We start from the raw sequence: 21,287 nt of genomic DNA on the forward strand, positions 1-21,287 counted from the left end.
TTTCCGGCACTAGGTGCCGGGAAAGGAAGACCTTTTTGTTTTCCCAGGAATTTTAGCAATCTAGTCTCTTAGCTCTGTTTTAAATTTGTTACTGTATTTTAAACCTTTGCATAGCTGCTAAGTTTTATTCTGGTTGTATTTTATACTGTAGATTTAAGCTTTTATATTTTATATTGTTTTTATGCTGTGTTGTTGTTGTTCAGTCGTGTCCGACTCTTCGTGACCCCATGGACCATAGCACGCCAGGCCTTCCTGTCCTGCGCTCTCTCCCGGAATGTGCTCAAGTTCATATTCATTGCATCGGTGATGCTTTCTAGCCATCTCATCCTCTGCCGTCCCCTTCTCCTTTTGCCTTCAGTCTTTCCCAGCATCAGGATCTTTTCCAGAGAGTTTTCCCTTCGCATTAGGTGGCCAAAATATTTGAGCATATTTTATTACAAAATATTTTATGCTGTACTTGTGGTTTTAATTTTTGTGAACTGCCCAGAGAGCTTCAGCTATTGGGCGATATAGAAATGTAATAAATAAATAAATGAGTGTGAAGAAAGTGGCAACAGAACTTGATGGCAGGGCAGTTTTGGCGGGGGTGTATGGAGTGGCACTATCCTAGCCACTCCTATTTGCTTCTTAAAGTGGCCTTGTAGGAAAATGAGATCCTGATTAAGATCTTAACTTGGCTTGATTGTTCAGTTTATCAGAAAATGGATGTTCAGTGTTATTTACTTCAGACTAAGGGTGCATCCACATTCTTTGAAATGTGGATGAAAATCTTGTGGGGAGATGCCACAGTTCACACTGCATTCCATAACGTGCACTGCTCTGCTTGTTTTGTTTTGAATTTCATACAAGAGCTTGTGCCAGAAGTATCGCCATCTGCCTTTTGTCAGATTTCCTTAGATCTACATTCAAGCCACTTCCTCCGTCTGATGTGAGATACTGCTGCATGGTTAGCAGACGGCAACATGCTCATTGGACCTGTAAGCCTGGTTGAAGGATGGGGAGTCCTCTTTGCTAATATTCACTGGAGTTCAGGCAGACCTGTTTTCATTTGCCAGGGCTGACAATAGGACAATACAGAGAAGGAATAGATCAAGTGCTGTACACACACAAATATTGCCTTGGCATACTAGCCAGTCTCTTTGCCCACCACCGACTGCCTCCCCTCACCCAATTCGTCTGGCATGCACAGAGGAATTAGGAGAGTGGGTGGTTCTCTCATTTGTATTGGGGTAGAGAGAAGATAAAACAGAACTAGAGAGATACCTGCTGTTTCTTATTTTATGCAAACCTCAGTGAGAAATAAAAGCCCACTTCTCTCATAAGCCCTTTGCACTTGCCAGAGAGCTTGTGGGGCCACTGGGGTTTTCTCTCTCATTTGCTCTATGGTTTCGGGAAAGGTAGGAAACAACTGTCTTTTTGTTCTGCTTCTTATCCAAATCTCAGCATGTGAGATCTCGGGAGACAGGATGTGTGGAGCTGGGTGCCCTTTCCTCCAAAAGGCCAGGAGCATTTGTCCCTGGTGAGTAGATTTGTGGACACGTGAAAATGCCTCTAAGCAAGTCCAGAATACCTTTTAATTACAACTAAGTCTCCAAAAAGCAGGGATTGAAAGGAAAGTCCTTTAATTCAGAAATCGCTGTGTTTCCAGATAGGCTTTCCTTTCTCTAGAAAATAAGCATGAGTCTCTTATGGAGAGAGAACGGTGCTTTGCTGTTGGAGGGAAAGGGGCAACAAGCCTTCTAATTTTTGACTGGTTGCTCAGCTCCCCTCTGCGGGGGAACATGACTGATTGAACATATAGTTTACTTCATAACTCCCAAGTAGCTTAGAGAATACACGTTTTTTTGATCGGCTTCAGTCTTATTTCTAGCCTGGCTATGGAATTGAGATTGCTTTATTTGCCCTGGGGAATGAGCACTGTCTTGAAGATTGTGGGATAGTAAATTGTATTGATTTTACTGGACCTGTCAGCATCTTTTATTCATATAAATTCTCCTGACTTACCTGAGAGATCTAGGAAGAGTTGTTGTTGTTGTTCAGTTGTTAAGTTGTGTCCGACTCTTCATGACCCCATGGACCATAGCACGCCAGGCCTTCCTGTCCTCCGCTCTCTCCCGGAGCGTGGTCAAATTCAAGGAAGAGTTAGGAGACTGCTTTTAAGTGGTTCCACTCCTTTCTGACAGAACAGTCCTGAAATAACCTGGGCAGAGTGTTATTCTAGTTCCTTGTTACTATCTCCACAAGGATCCATTTAATCCCTGCTACTTTTAAACAAATGTATGAAGCTGCTTCAGAATGCACTGTTAACAGCATACTGATGAAACCTAGCTGTATTTTTCTCAGATCCAGGAGAAGCAATCTCAGACCTTAAACTAGGATTTGGAGGCCATGGTGAATTAGATGATGGCAAATAAACTGCGACTGAATTCAGGCAAAGCAGAACTAGATGTGATGATAGAGGCATCTAGAATCCAGGGGAGGGGGTCTTTTGATGATTGCTAGAATAGTAGCCCTGGTGGTGATCAAGTACAAAGCACGAATGTTCTATTAGGCATGATATCCTAGGTCACATAGATAGCTTCCCAAACTCCTTTTTCCAGCTGCATTTAATATGCAGACTTTTCCTATTACTAGAGGTCAAAGACGTAATAAGTGACATCCATGTTCTTGTAAACTCTTGGACTGACTATTGTAATGCACTCAGTGACCCAATTTGCATATAATGACTAACTGTGAGTTAAACAACCTACAGATCCTAGATCCAACTCTTAAAATTGACACTGGAGGGATTGCATTTGCTACTTAACTTGAATCTTTGATTATAATCACTGTGTAAAGCTACTGCATATTTTCAACTTCAAGCTGGTTACAAATCCATTCCCCCCACCCCCCTGGGAAGGGGAAGCCAGGCCAACGCAAACAGAGAAGTGTACTTTTCTGTATGAAATGTGGGAGTGCCCTTTCACATGTCTTCCAGCAAACACAGAATGGTGTGTTCATGGGTTTTCCCAGGCAGTGTGTAACCTGGGGCTTCCAGGGCACAGGTCTGCTGGTACTGTTTGATGATACAGTTCATGCAGCAGGGGTTTTTTTAAGACTGCACTATGGCTGTGTTGGCTACCTGGTGTTTTTATCCTTGTGATACATGAAGTGGTAAATGCAACTTGGTTGCACACATAGATGGCACTCAGCCTGATTCAGGGCTGATCTAATTGAGCCACTATGTTTATCACCCTTTTAACACTTAAGAAAGATTAAACTAACGAATTTCACATTGATGCATAATCCAATGTAGCTGCCACCAATCTATTTCCAAACAGAGGTTTATGTTTATCACCAAAATGACTGAAGTAAGAGCTGTACATTTTTATATATATAATATAAATTATATTAACATTAAATATTGCACTTATATTAAGTCTTTCTGCCAATGTACTTATGGTGGTTTACAACTTAAAATATAGTAAAAGTCTGTGGTATCAAATGCTGCCAAAACACTCAAAAATAAACAAGGATGCACTCCCGTTTCTCTGACAAACTCCCAAAATCAGGCCAGAAACTAGGTTAGAATAGGTCCAGAATGGCAACTACCCTGCCCAAAAAAGGGATCACTTTGCCTAAAAACCTGGGTGATAGTTATTTGGGACCAGAGAGGACTTCAGAAGGGGGCTCATGACTGCCTCTTTCAAGGTGGCTGGAACACCCCACACACACACCTGTCCTTCAGAGAACATCCTTCCCTCTCAGCTAGCTTGTATCAGCCACAGAAGGCAAGGGTAAAGCTGTTGTGGTAGACTACAACTCTTGAAGCACCCTGTCCAGATCTTCAGGCTGATCTGCTACACACGCACCCATGCATTTTTCAGTAGCTTCTATCCAGATGTGATAATGGAACCAATTACCTAGGGAGGTGGTGGGCTCTCCCACACTGGAAGCATTCAAGACGAGGCTGGACAGCCATCAAGTCAGGGATGACTTGAACAGGGGGTTGAACTTGATGGTCCTATAGGCACCTTCCAACCCTATGATTCTGTGATTTTCTAGAGCTTCACCAGAGCTCAGACCAAGATATCATCTGCAAGTAGCAGAAGAACTTTTGAACTGGACAAAGCATTCAGAGGGCCACAGCTGGGTGGAAACATCTTTGGTAGTGTGTTCTAACTTTTTCAAATCTAAAACCTAATTTTATGTTTTCATTTATTACTGCTTTAAAATATTTGTTGCCTCTGCATATGATAGATAAGATGGGTAAATTAAGTAAATGAAATAACCTATTCACGGGAGCCTACATTTTGCATTCTTACAATAGGTTCTGAAAGGGGCCAGTAGGAATTTGAGTAGACAAGAAATGCATACTTGAATACCAAACTTATCATGCAGAATTAACCACAGAGGCCTACTAGTTAAGCATCAGTTTTTGTTCTGTAAATCCTCATAAGGGAGCTGTGCACAGTTTAGTGATTCTCAGTTGTGTGAAAACAATCAGTAGCAGGACAGATACAGAAAAGAGCTCCAAGTGTTAGTGCAGGGAATAATTTGTTTTTGCGCTAATTACTCTGCAAGGCAGAAAATGTTAGAAAATGCCTATGTGTCATAGCATTAATCCTATGACTCAAATCCTTGTTTATCTCTTCCTCTATCCAAATGTAGTTCCGTGTGCAGGCAGGAGCACTTCTGCAATTTCATATACAAGTATGTTGGCAAGCCACAACAGGAGCCTGCAGGATATAGCTCTCTGGAATATCTTCCAAGAGTAAATGAAGGCATACGTATATCAGAGGTGGGCAACTTGTGGCCTTCCAGATGTTGGACTGCAACTCCCGGTATCCCGCACCGTTGGCTATGTTGGCTAGGGCTCATAGGAATTGCGGGCCAAAAAATCTGGAGGGGCCACAAGTTGCTCACCCCTAACATATATCGGAGGGATATTAATGTTGGTGTTTAATATTTTACTATGTTTTTATGTAAAGGTGTCTTTTATGTTTTGAATTTTTTGTAAACCTTTTTTGTTCTTAGAAAGGTGGTATAGAAGTACAGTAAGTAGACAGACATAGCATATGTTGTAAAATTCCTTCATATAATGGCCTGTCACCTGAGTGTGAGTGATTCACACATGGATATGTTTTCACATGCATGGGGTAGGCACCCAAGTGTATGAAGGAGAGATCCCTTCATCCAGAAATCTTCCTGCAATCCCTTTCCTACCTTTTGGTACATAGCTTCAGAAATACTATTTATGCAGTTCTCTATCTCTGAATGTTTTTAAATATCTATTTTGTTACTTGAAATAATATTTCTAACAAGTCAGTTTTTCTTTCTTAACTGGACCATGGATTGATTATAAATGCATCAACTCCAGTCCTAAGTATATTGGATCAAATATAGATTATAATAGGATGGGGTCAGTCTCTAAAATACCACTGAACTTGACTTTTGAAGGCCAGTTGCAGCCTTGGCATAAGCAAGTTTGCAGCTTACGTTTTCTTTCATAAAGTTGCACAGGCTGGACTTGGGTCCACACCACATGTTGCCTTCTTCAAAACAAGGGACTGGAAATGGCCTCTGTGAAAGGACTGTGGGAACCAGTTCCAACCTCCCTGCAAGCGCTGGAACTGATTAGCTCTGGAACGAATTCCACCTGTCCTGCAAAATAGGACTAGCGAAATCCAGCCTTCCAGTCCGCCAAAATACCCCGTAGCCACCTCCTAGGCCAAGAGGCACTGAAATTAGCACTGAGGTTATGCAGAGAAATCACACCAACTAAAGGTTGGATAAAGGTTTATTAAGGTAGAAATAAAGGGGTAGAGGGAAAGGGAAGAATGGAAATAGCAAATTGGACAAAAGGTTACAAAGTGAAATTACTTCAACATACTCAGAGAGCCTTACAAACACATACCCAAGCAAAATAAAGCTACCTGGCCTGTCCTTAACATACCTAAGTATGGGTCTCTCAGAATAGCAACCAGGCTTCAGTAGGTTCAGAACTACCAGGACGAAGGGAGACCCCATGCCTCTACCTCAGCCTTCTTTTAAAGCCCAGTCCCGGCAACCCAGGGCAGATTTTCCTTTAGCCAATCGTCATCTCAGCCCCTGGGTGGACAACTCTTGCCTCCAAGAGGCTGGAACTCCCACCAAACCCAGCTGTTGTCACTACCCAATTAACAGGGACTGTGCCTCGCCTTGAGCAAAGGGCTGAAGAGCCTATAGATAACATATGATTCCAGGTGGTTGCATTAGATGGAACAACATGGCCTAATCTTATGATGGAAAACTGGCCATCACTCTTGACAGCCTCCTTGTGATGCGTTCTTCATGTAATGCATCGTTCAGTCGTGTCTGACTCTTTGTGACCCCATGGACCATAGCACGCCAGGCCTTCCATGTAATGCGTACCACCAACTATATATATAATTGTTATACCTGGTGTGGAGAGTTCTTTGTCAGCACCAGGCACCAAGAGATGGTGCTGACCTAACTACTCCATGCCATGTAGAAGAATCATATAATAGCTGTGATTCATGTTATGGTGCTGGCGTGAACAACCCATCATATGAAGGCCACTTCCAACTTCCTCTTTGTGATGAAGTTGTGTAGACAAGCCCTCAGACTTGGCTTTGTAAAGTTTAAAGGTTCTGTTGTAGTATACATGACTTAGTGTCTCGATTCTGTGCAAGGCTAAAGACATTAGAAGACATTTCTTATAGAGTAGATTCTGGTCTATATGCCTTTAATGGGATTCTTAGATAAATAAAAACCTCTTCATTCCAGCCCTTAAGTCATATTTAAGCACAGGCTTAATAGCTTCCCTAATGCTAATTCCCAGCAAGAGTCCTTAAACACCAGCACAGTATGTAAAAATATCTAAATGGAATGTGGATATTAAGGATATTCTGGGAAACAGTTCATTGTGGTGATTAAATTATTGTGATTTCCCATTTAAATTACTTTTAATGTAATTCTAATAAATTTGCCTTATTTTCTTTTGGGATTTGGAATGAAGGAATCATTTTTCTCTTTCTTTTTTTCTTTTTTGTAAAATGCCACTTTGGCTTCTGAAGCAGGCAAAAAACTCCATACGTAGAATTCAACTAGACAACATATAACCCTCTTGTTTCTGCTCTTGACTTGGTTTAAGCCAAGGCTTCATTTACAAATGGCCAATATCCCATTCCATAGTACTTATTTAGTGGCATGCAACCATCTTCATCTTAAACTTTAAGACTGAAGGCACAATCCTATGCATGTTTAGACAGAAAAAATGTCCTACAACTCCCAAGCTGGCTGGGGAATGCTGGGAGTTGTAGGAGTTCTTTCTGTCTAAATATGCATAGGATTGCACCCTTAAAGAGTGATGTCACCAGTTCATATGCAAACAGTGTAGACCTGCCTTAGCACTTAAACAACAAAAGTCTAGGGAAAGCTAATAGGAAACAGGTTAGCATGACAGTAATAAAGAAGCTGTGTTCCTCCTAGTCACTGGCTAAATGAACAAGTCTCTCAGTGTGGTGTAGCACTAAGGGCTTCACCTAATGGAAGGTACTAAATAAAGAAGTCCCTTAGTCCCTCCTGCTTCTTTACTTACATTTCCAAGGATTTTCCTGGCAGAAGTATTGAGAAAAGGCTGGGTGGGGTGTCTCCATGAGTGATTTGCTCTGAGCTGGCTCTGCTTGGAGGTCGTTAGGGATACATGACGTCATAGCCATCCAGCAGCCACTCCGGAGCTTATCGGGGAAAAACCAGATTTTCTGAGACTGCTTCAAGTCCAATTCTTTTCTGCAAGTCGGATTCTCCCCGGTATAGTTGCTGTGTGCCCCAACCCCCACATTGACCTCGGATATGCTATCCCTGCCCAGGGGTGTGCCGTTCACTGTGACCCTGGTCAAGGGGTGTTTCCTGTGTGTCTCCTGTCCCTGCACAAACCAGTTAGTGTCTACTCAGAAGTAACTCCCATTGTGCTCAGTGAGGCTTGTCCCCTGAATGCCTACATTAGAACTTACAGAGATCCCCCTCAGTTGAAATGGCACAGTTTAAAGCCCAAATTCTGTAAGTGCTGTAAAGTGCAACCTCAAGGCTCCGATTCTCTGTTGTTTGGTTTATTGCCTTAGGAAGTAACTACTTCACACCTTCGTTATAGAGATCCTGCAGTTAGAAAGGGGACTTGTTTCCCATCCCTGTGTTCTCCCCCGCCTTTTCCTAGCACAAGCATATGTGTGTCTACTTGGAAGTAACTCCCATTGTGCTCAATGAGGCTTGTCCCCTGAATACCCACATCAGAATTTACATAGATCTCCCTCAATTGAAATGGCATACTTTAAAAACCAATTCCCTAAGTGCTGTAAAATGCGTTCTTGAGACTCCAAGAGTCTGATTCTCAGTTGTTTGGTTTATTGCCTTAGGAAGTAACTACTTTGACCCTTCATTGTAGAGATCCTGCACAGCATTGTGTTACAATGGGGGCTGGTTTCCCGTCTTTGTGTTTACTGCTCTCTTTCCCCAAACAAATCCATTATTATCTCCTTAAGAGTAACTCCAATTGTGCTGCATGAGGCTTGCTCTCTGAATGCCCACATCAGCATTTACAGAGGTTCTCCTGAACTGAATACAGAGTTTAAAGCACAGATTCCCTGAAGCCTGTAAAGCGCTTTACCAAATCTGTGATGTTTACCAAAGCTGTTTCCCGCCTCCCAGCTGAGCAGAGCAGAGCAGAGCAGAGCAAGCTGCTCCAGCTGGTCCAGGGACTACAGAAGCAGGCAAGCTCCCAGAGAGCGAGCGAACAGAGCGAGCGAACAGGGGGAGCAAACAGGAGTTGGCCAGGGGAGTTGCAGTGGTTGAAGAGACAAAGGAGACAAAGGAGACAGAGGCTAAGAGGTAAGTGGGTTGCAGGAAGCCCAGGGCGCTGCCCTTTATCCTTCTGACTGGCTGTGAGCTCACCAGGAGCTTCTGAGAGCTCCAACTGAATTGGAGGGGTGTGGCCTGAGTACTCCCAGCAGCTGACTGGGCGGGAAGCTTCAGTCTGTTTCCCGCCTCCCAGCTGAGCAGAGCAGAGCAGAGCAGAGCAAGCTGCTCCAGCTGGTCCAGGGACTACAGAAGCAGGCAAGCTCCCAGAGAGCGAGCGAACAGAGCGAGCGAACAGGGGGAGCAAACAGGAGTTGGCCAGGGGAGTTGCAGTGGTTGAAGAGACAGGAGACAAAGGAGACAGAGGCTAAGAGGTAAGTGGGTTGCAGGAAGCCCAGGGCGCTGCCCTTTATCCTTCTGACTGGCTGTGAGCTCACCAGGAGCTTCTGAGAGCTCCAACTGAATTGGAGGGGTGTGGCCTGAGTACTCCCAGCAGCTGACTGGGCGGGAAGCTTCAGTCTGTTTCCCGCCTCCCAGCTGAGCAGAGCAGAGCAGAGCAGAGCAAGCTGCTCCAGCTGGTCCAGGGACTACAGAAGCAGGCAAGCTCCCAGAGAGCGAGCGAACAGAGCGAGTGAACAGGGGGAGCAAACAGGAGTTGGCCAGGGGAGTTGCAGTGGTTGAAGAGACAAAGGAGACAAAGGAGACAGAGGCTAAGAGGTAAGTGGGTTGCAGGAAGCCCAGGGCGCTGCCCTTTATCCTTCTGACTGGCTGTGAGCTCACCAGGAGCTTCTGAGAGCTCCAACTGAATTGGAGGGGTGTGGCCTGAGTACTCCCAGCAGCTGACTGGGCGGGAAGCTTCAGTCTGTTTCCCGCCTCCCAGCTGAGCAGAGCAGAGCAGAGCAAGCTGCTCCAGCTGGTCCAGGGACTACAGAAGCAGGCAAGCTCCCAGAGAGCGAGCGAACAGAGCGAGCGGTCAGGGGGAGCAAACAGGAGTTGGCCAGGGGAGTTCGGCAGGGGAGGTCAAGGGGGAGGCCCCTAACATTTTTTTTTTTTTTTTATTTTTCTTTACTAACTTTTTTCCATTTATTTGTCTTGTAACACACACTTCCACACCAGTGGGACTCTGCTTTTAACCTCTACTGAGTAGAGGAGCAGGCACAGGCTAGTCTAGAACAATCACAAAGCTAGACACAAAAAGGGAAAAGAGGCAATGGAAGGACAAGACTCTCCAGTGGTGGTGACCTGCAAGGTGTGTGCAATGTTTGTTTTCTTGCCTGAGAACAACATGGCCTACACCTGCAACAAGTGCAAGTTGATCACGCTGCTGGAGGAAAAAGTAAGTGGACTGGAGCGGCGACTGTCAACCCTCCGGGGAATAAGAGAACACGAAGAGTTCTTGAACAGAATGGGGGAACTACAGCAGCAAAGGGCAGACCAGAAGCTTGAAGAGCAACAGCAAGATGAGGCAGTGGGAAATGCTGAGGTGAAGAAAAATGGAGTAGAGGATACTCCTTGGAAAACGGTGACAGTTAGGAGAAGAAGAACTAGACGCCACTCTGCACCAGTGGAAGCGGTGGAGCTGTGGAACCGATTCCAGGTACTTGCAGATGAGACTGGAGGACAGCCTGCAGAGGAAGAATCACAGGGGAACCTGCATGAGAGTGAGCAAGAGGCTAAAGGTCAGTCAAACAGAGGCGATGAAACCCAGGCCTACAAGAAGAAGAAGAGAAGAGTGGTAGTAGTGGGAGACTCCTTGCTGCGTGGGATCGAGACCCAAGTATGTCGCGAAGACCCATGGACTCGCCAGGTATGTTGTCTCCCGGGAGGACAGATTAGAGACGTGACTGAAAGGTTGCCTGCACTCATAAAGCCCACTGACAGGTATCCCTTTCTTCTCATCCATGTGGGAACAAATGATACCGCCAAGCGGAGCTACGAAGAGATCACGTCAGACTTTGAAGCTTTGGGAAGGAAACTCAAGAACTTTGGGGCCCAGATAGTTTTCTCATCCATCCTTCCAGTAGTTAGAAGAGGGATAGAAAGGGAACGAAAAATACTCCGGGTGAATGACTGGCTACGAAGGTGGTGCCGACAAGAGAGATTTGGATTCTGGGACCACGGGCTATACTTCCTGGAAGATGGGCTGTTGGCTAGGGATGGGTTGCACCTCACAAAGGCTGGGAAGAACGTGTTTGGCCACAGCATGAAGAACTTCATCAGGAGGGCTTTAAACTGAATCCTACGGGGAAGGGAGATGTAATGTTGGGGGTAACAATGGACGTAGGCGCATGCACTGCAATGGAGAGAACAGCGCTGATAGCGCCCAATAATAGTCTTCAGACACATGTAGGAAGAAAGCCAGACTATGAAGCACATAGTCTTCGATGTCTATATACTAATGCCCAGAGTATGGGAAACAAACAGAACGAACTTGAACTCTTAATACAGGAGGGAAATTATGACTTGATAGGTATAACTGAGACTTGGTGGGATGACTCTCATGACTGGAATACAGCAGTTGAAGGATATAACTTGTTCAAAAAGAACAGGAGGAACAGAAAGGGAGGCGGGGTTGCACTGTATGTGAAAAATACATATCTCTGCACAGAAATACAGGAGGAGGAGCTTGGTAGCCCCATCGAGAGCATCTGGGTTGAAATAAATGGAGCAAAGAATAAAAGGAACCTGGTGGTCGGAGTCTACTACCGGCCACCCAATCAAGGAGAAGCCAAGGATGAAACTTTTGAAAAGCAAATAGCCAATGTTTTAAGGAAGCATGATGTAGTAGTAATGGGGGACTTCAATTTCCCCGATATTTGTTGGGAGACAAATTCTGCAAAACATGGCCCCTCCAGGAAATTCCTGACTTGTGTGGCGGATAACTTCCTCCTACAGAAAGTAGAGGAAGGAACTAGAGGATCGGCTATCCTTGACTTGATCCTAACCAACAGAGATGACTTAGTGGATAAAGTAGCAGTTACAGGAACTCTGGGGGAAAGCGACCATGTTGTACTTGAGTTCTTGGTTCTAAGGGAAGCAAAAGCCGAGTGTACTCAAACGCGTACCCTGGATTTTAGGAAAGCTGATTTTAATAAACTCAGAACAATGATCAGTAAGGTCCCATGGCAAGCAATGCTAGCGAGAAAAGGAGTCCAAGATGGGTGGGAACTTTTAAAAAAGGAAATTCTCAAGGCACAATCACAAACAATTCCAACAAGAAGAAAAGGTGGAAGACAACAGAAGAAGCCAATGTGGCTTCACAAAAAGCTTAGGGATGACCTGAAAACAAAAAAGGACACATATAGGAAGTGGAAAGAAGGCCAAGTAACAAAGGAAGAGTACAGGCAGGTAGCACAGAATTGCAGGGATGGCGTCAGGAAGGCTAAAGCGGAGAACGAGGTGAGGTTAGCGAGGGATGCTAAAAACAACAAAAAGGCTTTCTTCAGCTACGTGCATAGTAAAAGGCAGAGGAAAGAAATGGTTGTTCAGCTATTAAATAAGGATGGCAAAATGATAACAGAGGACAAAGAAAAGGCAGAGGTGCTCAATTCCTACTTTGGCTCAGTCTTCTCCCAAAAGAGGGTCTATGACCCCCCTGGCAAAGGCGAAGTACAGGCTGAAGGGGCAGGATTGCAGCTTGAGATCGACAGGCATATGGTCAAGGAACACCTCATTACTTTGAATGAGTTCAAATCTCCAGGGCCAGATGAACTGCATCCTAGAGTCATAAAGGAACTGGCAGAAGAGCTCTCAGAACCGCTGTCTATTCTCTTTGAGAAATCATGGAGGACCGGGGAAGTGCCAGATGACTGGAGGAGGGCTAACGTTGTCCCTATCTTCAAAAAGGGTAAAAAGGAGGAACCTGGGAACTACAGACCAGTCAGTCTGACATCAATCCCTGGGAAAATTCTGGAGCAGATCATAAAGCAATCCATCTGGAAGCACCTTGACAACAATGCAGTGATTACTCGAAGCCAACATGGATTTGTCAAAAACAAGTCCTGCCAGACAAATCTGATCTCATTTTTTGATCAAGTCACCTCCCTTGTAGACCGTGGGAATGCTGTAGACATCATATACCTCGACTTCAGCAAAGCTTTCGACAAAGTGCCCCATGATATCCTGATGAGCAAACTAGCTCGAAGTGGGCTAGATGAAACAACGATCCAGTGGATCCACAGTTGGCTACAGAATCGGACTCAAAGAGTGCTTATCAATGGGACCTTCTCAAGCTGGGGAGAGGTAACGAGTGGGGTACCGCAGGGCTCAGTCCTGGGCCCAGTGCTCTTCAATATTTTTATTAATGACTTGGAGGAGGAGGTGCAGGGAATGCTGATCAAATTTGCAGATGACACAAAATTGGGAGGGATAGCTAATACTTTGGAAGACAGAAACAAAATTCAAAGTGATCTGGATAGACTGGAGTGCTGGGCAGAAAACAACAGAATGGCATTTAATAGGGACAAATGCCAAGTTCTGCACCTAGGAAAAAGAAACCAAATGCACAGTTACAAGATGGGGGATACGTGGCTCAACCACACTACGAGCGAGAAGGATCTTGGAATTGTCGTCGATCACAAGCTGAATATGAGCCAACAATGTGATGTGGCTGCAAAAAAGGCAAATGCTATTTTGGGCTGCATTCATAGAAGCATCGCTTCCAAATCCCGGGAAGTACTAGTTCCCCTCTACTCAGCACTGGTTAGGCCTCATCTGGAGTACTGTGTCCAGTTCTGGGCACCACACTTTAAGAAGGATGCAGACAAGCTGGAGAGGGTTCAAAGGAGGGCAACAAAGATGATCAGGGGACTGGAAACAAAGCCCTATGAAGAGAGACTGAAAGAACTGGGCATGTTTAGCCTTGAGAAGAGAAGACTGAGGGGAGATATGATAGCGCTCTTCAAGTACTTGAAAGGTTGTCACAGAGAAGAAGGCCAGGATCTCTTCTTGATCATCCCAGAGTGCAGGACACGGAATAATGGGCTCAAGTTACAGGAAGCCAGATTCCGACTGAACATCAGGAAAAACTTCCTGAGTGTCAGAGCAATACGGCAATGGAACCAATTACCTGGGGAGGTGGTGGGCTCTCCCACACTGGAGGCCTTCAAGACGAGGCTGGACAGCCATTTGTCAGGGATGCTCTGACTTGGATTCCTGCATTGAGCAGGGGGTTGGACTCGATGGCCTTGTAGGCCCCTTCCAACCCTACTATTCTATGATTCTATGATTCTATGATTCTCCATGGCTTGGTTTATTGCCTTAGGAAGTAACTACTTCACACCTTCATTACAGAGATCCTGCAGTTAGAAGGGAGGCTGGTTTCCCATCCCTGTGTCCGTCCATCCCTGTCTTTCCCAGCACAAACATATGTGTGTCCACTCAGAAGTAACTCCCATTGTGCTCAGTGAGGCTTGCTCCTGAAATGTAGGTGCATCTGGACTTTCAGAGGAAAGGGGGAGGGGGGGAAGCTTCTCTTATTGGTTGAGCAGCCCCTGCCAGTCAGATGACATTCACTCCAATCCCCATCCCCACCAGGAAGTTCTGTGAAGAAATTTTTACTGGTGCAGAGCACTTGCTCATGGAGCCCTGCATGGACCAAAGCGCAGCAAGCTGATTCCTTTTTAAAAATCTGGTACTCTTCCATTCACTTCTCCTTCCATTGTCATGGAGACATGGCCCAGGAAGCACTAGAAGGTAGTGGAGGAAGGAAGAACAATTCCCCTCAAACAAAAATCCCTGCCCACCAATCCCAGGCATGTTTCTTACCTTTTTAATTAAAAAAAAAAACAGGAAAACTACTTTCTGCACAAGTTCTAAGAAATAGTTAAAGCCTTGATAATAGAAACAATCCTGTGAATAATTGCACATATTCCTGTAAATTCCAATGAATGCATTTCATTTAGGGTTTTGAAGGATCAGATGCTAATTTTCTTAGATTAACATGCTTTTAATTCTATCCTCTTAGAAAACATATGTCTGATGGGAATAGAGCATAAGATGCTAACCAGAACAATGCCCAGCCACATACCAATATTAAAATACTGTTTTAATGTAATTACACTTGTGAAACTTCTAGGAGAAAAATGCCATTCACAAGAGAACAAGGAAGAGCCAAGCAACACTGACTAAAGTCTCAAAACTAGTAAAATAACTCTATAGAGATAGAGATGTTTATTTAAAAAATGTTATTAAGAAACAGCTATACAAACTACCAGAAGCAGAACTGGTATTAAATAGGGGTAATATCCAACCGTGCCTCAGCTCTAGCACTAGTGATGTTGCATTAGTATAAATGTGTGCAATGAAATTAGCACTTTATAGGGCAACAGGGGAAAGTGGCAATTTATTGCCAAAGTTTAGTGGCAACTCACTGCTTTTTCACATTGCCCTAGCAACCAGTAGCTATGCTAATTGTGTAAGTGCTGGTTTATGCTACTGCAGTATCATTAACACTAGCACTGTGGCACAGTTGGGTATTACCCAATAGAAATCATAGAATCAAGGTTGGAAGGGGCCTACAAGACCATCAGGTCCAACCCCCTGCTCAGTGCAGGAAGCCTGATTCCCAGGCGGTCCCCCACCCAGGTACTAACCAGGGCTGACCCTGCTTAGCTTCCGAGATCAGACGAGATCAAATGTCTCAGTGTGTATGTTCCCTAATCTTTGGTTTAAAATTGGAAATGCTGGTATAGAGATTGAAATTATGGAGTGAGAAATAATTTATTTTCCAGATAAAATTGGCTGATGCATTGGAGGTTAAGGGAGCCACCATCCGCGCTGTAACATGTCACTCAAAAGACTTTATTTCCCCCCTGTTGCTTCAGCAGTTTTGATACAAGAAGATAAAAGCATTTTCCTGTTCTAGGAAATAGTGCTGCACTTCCTAATAAGAGTATGTTTTTTCCCAGACTGTCTTCCTTGTAACATTTCATTTTATTTAACCCGTTGTCCCACTGCTAATAGTTGTGTGTTTTCTGGAGACAGACAATAGATTTTTTTTTCAGGGAATTAAAACTGACAGGGTAGAGGCATTGCTGTCTGGAGTGTGCACTATTATCCAGCTGCAATATTTGTTCACAGGTTTTTACACATTTTGGAAATGCTTCAAAACTGTGCAAAATCTGTTTGACCAGAGACAATGATGAAGACAACAGAATGTATGCATCCTCTTCCTATGCAATAAGAACACATCTGAATTTATAGCTCACAATGCTCAGCTGCATTACGAATCAAATGCTATTTTCCCAGTTTTTCACAGTCTTGAAAAGTTAAATTAGATCCTGCAGATCTATGGCTAATGTTTAATAGATGATAGTGGGTTGAGTGTACCCACCACATTTTGTTGGTATCTTGCTGGTATGTACAAATGGTCCTGGGCTTTGATATTTCAATTGCAGATAAAAGCATTTTTAGGTTTGGCAATTCCAGTAAATTCATCCGATCCCAGATTTAATAAAGGTAATAAATTACTTTCCCTCAGAACCCTCCAGAACACTCCATCATTATTTTGCTGGACTTGTTTTCTCACTCATTTACTTGATCAGTCAGGCTGAGCGCCGAAGAATTGATGCTTTCGAACTGTGGTGCTGGAGAAGACTCTTACGAGTCCCCTGGACTGCAAGGAGGTCAAATCAGTCCATCCTAAAGGAAATCAACCCTGACTGCTCATTGGAAGGACAGATACTGAAGCTCAAATATTTTGGCCACCTAATGCGAAGAGAAAACTCCCTGGAAAAGACCCTGATGCTGGGAAAGACTGAAGGCAAAAGGAGAAGGGGACGGCAGATGATGAGATGGCTAGATAGCATCACCGATGCAATGAATATGAACTTGAGCACACTCTGGGAGAGAGCAGAGGACAGGAAGGCCTGGCGTGCTATGGTCCATGGGGTCACGAAGAGTCAAAGACAACTTAATGACTGAACAACAACAATACAGAATATTTATGTTCCGAAATTAGTGACTTCTTTTTTCCAGTTTGGATCATCTTTTTTTCACTAGTATGTGACACTGACTGCTTTAATGTTTTGTAACTGGATGAATAACTTCTTTTTGCGGAAAAAGGAAGCTCCTCGAAACTGAAAATAATGAGTCGTGCTATGTGATTTCAAATACCCTCTTGCTAGGCAGGACACTGTTGCTGCATTTCTAAAAAGGTACATTTTTCTGAGGAAGTTATGCGTTTTTTCAATTTAGAGTTTGAAAGAAATGTAACGAGACAAGAGAAGAGAGCATATTGTGAACCAGTAGAGACGATACCAAGCTGATTTACGCTAGCATGCAAAATCTCAGTAGGAGGATATACCAACTACATTTTACTACAAATCAACATATATTGTTTTAAAAAAATATTTTCCAATTTCAGTTTGGTAGAGATAAGCAGCTTATCAGATGGTTACATGCACATTGTGTTAAATTTGCATTTAGTAAGTGGCTGTCTATATTCACCAAGGGCCAGCTCATGGCAAATCCATCTCCCATGAGCATCTGCTATGATGACACCAGCAGAGGAACAGTAATCTTCTGGGTGAGTGGTTATGTGCTGGCAAAGCCCACCATATCTCTTGAAGAAAGCTGTTCAGTAACAGTACTGTCTTTAAGAAGCAATAAAGAATGTAAAGTTCTGATGTTCCTTTTCTTTTCATCCCCAAATTATATTGAAGGAACCAAGAAAGACACTCAGAGTTGTCCTGTGTAAAGCTCCATGTGGGGGGAGTAATTAGATGTGAACAGAAGCATACGGCCAACCTTTTTCATTTGGCACCAACCATCAGGCAGAAAGTGTAATTTAACCTGATTTTAATTCCACCCTGTTGCAAGAACTTATTAACCATATTACCCATTAGCATATATATGAGCCCCAGACTGCAGTTTCTACAAAACAAATGTCAAGACACTGGAAGAGGGAAAGAATCCCCCCAGGATTGATAACAGTTGCAGGCAAGCAGGGCCAGCTGACCTGACTGGTACCAGAACGCAGCAAGGCAGGGCAGATGCTGGGGCCCAGAAGCCAATAGGGGATCCACTGAGAAAGAAGGAGCTGGACAAAAAGTTTACTTCCCCAACTTGGTGCCCTCCAGATGTGTTGCACTACAGCTCCTATCATCCTCAGCCAACATGACCATACTGGCTGAGGATAATGGCGATTGTAGGCCAACACAACTAGAGGTCACCAAGTTGGGGTAGGCTGATTTAAACAAAGGCACCCTGTTCTTTGTTTGGCAAGCCAACACCTTGGTGGTTAAAGGGACCTACTGATGGCCCATGCCTGGAATTCCCAAACTCCTGATTTCCAGCAGTTGACAAAGCAGTTCTCAAGCAACATTTTCCCCAGTTATTCATTACTTTTTGTTTAGATTTTTAGGAAAGGAGGAGTGGAGTTAAACTAGAGTGCTATATTTTGCCCTTTGAGTTAAATATTCAAAGCGAAACAATGTTCATCTTTATGATCCAGCATGTGTAATTGAGAGAAAAGCTTGAATAAACTACTTCATTTTATTTTCAGCATAGGAAGGGTTGCTGCTGCTTTGTGACTTTTTTCTTCTCATTAAAATATTTCATTTGTGGTTCAGTTGCAAAGACTTAAGTCAGGTTTTGGCAGTTTGCTGTCCTGGAAGAGACTGGAAAGTTATTTATCATAGTAGAAAATGTTTACTGGCCTGGAATTTGCGGTTTGAAAGGAACTGCATGAGCACCTGATGTCTAGTGGCTAAAGCAGCATGGAAATGTGAAGGCTGATGGGTGTGATTCGTACCATTGAAGAGCATGACTGGGGGAGAGGGGCGTTCTGCTTGTACCATTATCCACCTCAGCCCTCTTTGGAAAGGGACATACTTTTCCCACAGTGTGAAATGAGCCAACTAAAACATTTCTGAAGTAAAAAGTGAAAAAAATTCCACTGAGGCATGAAACCTTAGGCACTTTTTTCTATAGTTCCCGAAATATTGTAAGAAAAGCATAAACTTAAAAAAAAAAATAGAAGTATGTAGAGCTACGTATTGGAAAATAAAAGTATTTTGTAGAAATAAACACAGTAATCACAATGTCACATGTTGGTATGTGGTTGGTCCTTCTTAACTCTGAACATGCAGAGATATAAAGAAAGATGCATTTTGGCCCAGGATCTCACACATGTACCATATGTGTGACTTTTGTGATGGCTATATTACACAAAAAGTACAGAACAGGAAAGGATCTGGATGAATATTCTCAGTCCCTGCTTCCCTTGGCCAAATAACCTATGTGACAATTCAGCAGATTGCTTCCTATCATCTGGTCATAGTACTTTTCAAATTTTCACTCAAAGTGGAGGGGGGTGGGGAGAGATTGGGATTGAATGCACTGTCCCTAGTCCTGACCTCCATGCATTCATTTGAAGTCAGAATACAATCTATGCACCTACAGCTGTAGGTGCATAGGACTGCCTCTGTGCAGTCAGAAACCTTGAACAAGCAGGGTTCCCAGTAGGGATGCTGGAGAAATTTGATATGGACTAAAATAAGCTCGGATTTCTAAGAATCTGACCTGCAGAATCTACTGCAGAGCACCCCCTCCCCCGCCATGTGGAGTCTGTGGACTTTCAGGAGACTTTTTTACTTTCCCGAAATTTACGCATATAAATCCATAGAAAAATATGTAAGTCTCTGCTGAGGAAATGTTGAATAGAATGGGGGACAATACACTAAATGCTATGTACTGAGGTAAATTATGTAAGTACTTGTGTAAATAATTACGTAAATATTTACGCATTTATTTCTGTATTTTCCCACATGACGAAAAACAATATTTGTGTCCGTCTGTGGGTGGATGACAGAATGAAAGGCGCCTGACAATCCATAGAACATTGACGGAGCAGATTTTACACAGTCTGTACTTCCCTAGTTTCCAGTCACACAGAGAGTTCTACATTCTCACAGTTGTGGATGCGTAGGATCTATTCCAGGGAGGGGGAATCTTTTTCAGTCTGAGAAAGACGTACATGCTCCTGGGTAACCTTCCAGGTGTTGCATGCCAGGAGTGGGCACAGCCAAAGCCAAACATAGGCAGGGCCAAAGCAACCTTCTCTATCTCATTTTCTATCACTATAAAACAAGGCCCCATTACGACAAGCCTGCATATTGTCGCCCTGCTTATTTAACTTATATGCAGAGTACATCATGAGAAACGCCGGGCTGGATGAATCACAGGTCAGAATTAAGATTGCCGGGAGAATTATCAATAACCTCAGATATGCAGACGATACCACCCTAATGGCAGAAAGCGAAGAAGATCTAAAGAGCCTCTTGTTGAGGGTGAAAGTGGAGAGTGCAAAAGCTGGTTTGAAACTCAACATTAAAAAAACGAAGATCATGGCATCTGGCCCCATCACTTCCTGGCATATAGAAGGGGAAGAAATGGAAGCAGTGACAGATTTTATTTTCTTGGGCTCCAAGATCACCGCAGACGGTGACTGTAGCCATGAAATTAAAAGACGGTTGCTCTTTGGGAGGAAAGCTATGGCAAACCTAGACAGCATAGTAAGAAGCAGAGACATCACTTTGCCGACAAAGGTTCGTATAATCAAAGCTATGGTTTTCCCAGTAGTAACATATGGCTGTGAGAGCTGGACTATTAGGAAGGCTGAGCACCGAAGAATTGATGCTTTCGAACTGTGGTGCTGGAGAAGACTCTTACGAGTCCCCTGGACTGCAAGGAGGTCAAATCAGTTCATCCTAAAGGAAATCAACCCTGAGTGCTCATGGGAAGGACAGATACTGAAGCTGAAGCTCAAATATTTTGGCCACCTAATACGAAGAGAAAACTCCCTGGAAGAGACCCTGATGCTGGGAAAGATTGAAGGCAAAAGGAGAAGGGGACGGCAGAGGATGAGATGGCTAGATAACATCACTGATGCAATGAATATGAACTTGAGCACACTCCGGGAGAGAGCGGAGGACAGGAAGGCCTGGCGTGCTATGGTCCATGGGGTCACGAAGAGTCGGACACGACTGAACAACTGAACAACAACAATGACCTCTTTTCTCAGACCAATCACTGGGTGAGGGTGCAATTTCAGGGGGGTGACAGTGCACGGGAAGGTTTTTTCAGTCATGCCATCTGCTACATGGAGTCTAAAGTGCTACAATCCTAACAGAGCTGTATAATATGACTATATTTCTGGCTCATGTTCACTCTCACCTCATATCCTTATTCTAAGCAGAGCAACATTTGACACTTCAGAAACTTCAGCTCTTATGAAATCTAGGGCTTTTTTCCTTTACAGAAGATTTCATCAGAGCTCTGAAAAGACAATGTTCACCACCAAAAATCTTATTGTAAACCATATAGTGGTAGCAAAGCTTCATTTGACTTCTCAAAATAGAATTTATGACTGTGATTGTCATGGACCATGATTGGCATATTTGAAAATAACCCCAGGAATAAAGAGTTTTAAACTGCCCAGTGAACTTCAT

At 43.8% G+C, this 21,287-nt stretch overlaps 1 protein-coding gene across 3 annotated transcripts in view; it reads left to right on the forward strand.

Annotated features, from left to right (window-relative positions):
• Nucleotides 1-21,287, forward strand: part of NINJ1 (ninjurin 1) — a 52,360-nt gene that overhangs the window by 15,209 nt on the left and 15,864 nt on the right. The window lies entirely within an intron of this gene.

The sequence above is a fragment of the Heloderma suspectum genome, chromosome 2 (genome assembly GCF_057233095.1).
Source record: "Heloderma suspectum isolate Gila_16-S chromosome 2, 16-S_ref, whole genome shotgun sequence".
Taxonomy (NCBI): Eukaryota; Metazoa; Chordata; class Lepidosauria; order Squamata; family Helodermatidae; genus Heloderma; species Heloderma suspectum.